We start from the raw sequence: 2,908 nt of genomic DNA, 5'->3' as shown, positions 1-2,908 counted from the left end.
ATCTTTCATTTCACGCAACTGGGCATTGATATCACTCTTAAAATCAGAAATACAGTTCCGCAGTTCATCCTTTATAATACTACGAAGATCCGAATGCGACAAACAAGAGGGTATGCAGCAAACACTCTCGCTTTCATTATCGCTAAGTTCAGTAGTACCGCGCTTAGCCACGTTAATATTTGAACGGGAGGTAGGCGACAACAACGGCCGGACTGGCGTGTTTGAGTTATCATTCTTAGGTGCTTTACAACGACAGGCAGGACATAACCATTTTGATTTGGTATCAGTAGTGAGGTTCTTAAATTCTTTATTGGATATACTGATGCACAGAGTGTGAAAGTATAATAAACACGACCGGCATTTCAAGTATAAATCGTCTTTAATAGTCGACTGACACCCAGAACAGTGCATTTTCGTTGTCTATATCAGCGTCGTATGTTTTATGAACAAATTATTATAGTGATTTTAGTTCAAACTAAGTTGCGTTGACTCACTTGTAAAAAAATAACAGCGCAGGATGAAACGAAGAGTACTGGTGCGACAAGGATGAATTATTTCTTCCGCAGCCCGTCTCATTTACTCACGGCGAGGAGGAGCCTACCTCAGCAAGCACTGGCGGCGCGCGGCAACGTTGGCGTAAATTGGACTTGCTATACGACACGCAAATGTAGCACTTATAAATGATGTGTACTAAGGCTAATTATGCGCAAAAACTCAGAAATATAATTTAGACAAATTTAAAACACGTCCGCTTTCGAATGAAGTAAAACTATGACTGTATGATGTGTATGATGTATATGAATTATCATGGCTATCAAAACTTTCCCTCTTCTTCTTGCCGTGTTGGCAGTTCTGTTGGTGGCGCAGACAGTCTCGAGTGAGGAAGAATTCAATGAGACAGGTAAGATTTCGACTAACATTATTGTTTAAGTTTTTAAGACTTAGCCCTGTTGATACGATTTAATTTTTGTGTTACCCACACATTAGGGAATTCTAAACACTTTTTTAATATCATGTCAAAAATCGACCGTTCCAGCGGGGATCGAACCTACATCTCTGACTGACCGTGCCAGTGCTCTAGTCAATTAAGCTATGGAACAATGTACCCGTTAGATCGAAATTTTTGATATGATGATTTTATATACGGTTTTAAGCGACCGCAACGCCGTCTATAGTGAGTTCTTTACAGAAACCCGTAACTATTCAAAGTTTCATATTACAATGAAAATCAAAATGACAGGAGACGACACCATGCTATTTTTAATTTGTACGATTTTATTTCCGTCGTTTTTCACGATTTTGTTTTTTGTTTGTAAAAAATGTTTAGCCCTGCGTGAACTTTAAATATTCATATTTTTCAATTTTATACGTAATTTTCTTAAATTTTCATTTAATCAGATCTTTCCACAAAATATTAGTAAACTTTAAAAAAAATAAAGGTGATCGGTAAAGCTGTTCTCAAGTTATTGCGTGACTAAGGGAAATAGGGATTTATGTTTAGATATAGTGATGTTGTACAAATATATTAAAAATATCTCGTATTTTATTCCACTTTATAAATATTTTTGTGTATTTTCTTCGATTCATCACGTTGCAGGTCTTCTTTTTATTGAAAATCCGGACACAAACCCAGAAATAATAAGTCCGGCGCGCGCTCTCCTGGACTCTCCCACCAGTCGTCGTCGCGTCTGCACCGCCGCCATGTGTCAGCGCGTGTGTCGAGCGCTTTACTACAGATTTGGTCGCTGCAACAGAAATCGTGTCTGCGTGTGCTCTAACTTTTAAAAACTCAATATTTTTAATGTAAATACACATACTATTTATAAAATAAATTGAAATACGAACTACAAAATATTATTGTTCATATCTTTAAAATTCTTTTCCTGCTTTCTTTACAAATTTTATACTGAAACGTTTTGTTCATTATTCTTCATGTTTTATCGATAAAATAACTTGAGGGGCTTTGAGCATGGATTAAAATATTACGAAAATTTAAGAATAATTAGTAGTTTAACATGTATCAATAAATGGAACAAAGTCTTCTGGGTCTTTGTAAAAAATGGGCGTTCCACAGTGCTAGAAATTCTAGGTTCTTCTCTATTTTTAACGTATATAAATGGTACACTATTTTGTAAAAGACATTTAAACACTAATTTCTTAGAGTTCAGTGGAATTCCCATTGGTCATGCTTTTGTGGCTAGGATATTTCCAAAACTGACCGACTTTGCTACTGTTACGATTATTATATTCTAGTTATTTCCATAGTTCAATACCACACGTTTTCTGATTAGTTCACATACGTTTTTTAAACTTGTAGTAAATAAAACTTGATCATAAAAAAGGCTTTTTAAGTATTTATTTGTTTATTAAATTTAATGGATTAATTTTTAGCTTTCATACCTGATTAATTGCATATTTTCGCTGAAAATTTTAAACGACTGCGAAAAGGAATGTTCTCAAATCGACAATATTTTTTATATGTGTTATACCTTAGATCTTATAACTTGCTTGTCATGTGGACCCATTTAAATTTAATCGAGATCTGAGATCTTTTTGAGATATCTCTAATAATTCGAACTTATTTAACTATTTTTTGCCGACTACGTATTTTATACAACAACTTTTTACTGGCTGTACCGATTTCGAGGATTCTTTTTTTTATCGAAATTTGGTGCTCGTCATGTGCTTGCATTTAAATTATTTTATTTTTAATATTGCATGTTTACTTGATAACTTTTTCGTCAACATATGTTGTATCACTTGCCGGTGTAGCTGAAGTCGGTTTTTTTTTTTCATTTGCGAGCAAAAGTTATACTTTATATGCCTTGGCCTATAAAGTAAACGTTTTCTTTTCGAAGTCAAAAACTTGAAGTAGAAATTATATAATCCCTTCTCGTTTTTATACTGC

At 34.3% G+C, this 2,908-nt stretch overlaps 1 long non-coding RNA gene across 1 annotated transcript; it reads left to right on the top strand.

Moving 5' to 3' along the window:
• Positions 1 to 806: 806 nt before the first annotated feature.
• Positions 807 to 1,854, top strand: LOC123669950. Its single transcript, XR_006745833.1, has 2 exons — positions 807 to 901; positions 1,598 to 1,854. It is a non-coding gene; the product is annotated as an uncharacterized LOC123669950 (long non-coding RNA).
• Positions 1,855 to 2,908: the final 1,054 nt, after the last annotated feature.

This window comes from Melitaea cinxia, chromosome 4 (assembly GCF_905220565.1).
Source record: "Melitaea cinxia chromosome 4, ilMelCinx1.1, whole genome shotgun sequence".
In the NCBI taxonomy this organism is placed as follows: Eukaryota; Metazoa; Arthropoda; class Insecta; order Lepidoptera; family Nymphalidae; genus Melitaea; species Melitaea cinxia.
Note: the sequence above shows the minus strand (reverse complement) of the source record. Positions and strands in the feature narration are given on the sequence as shown.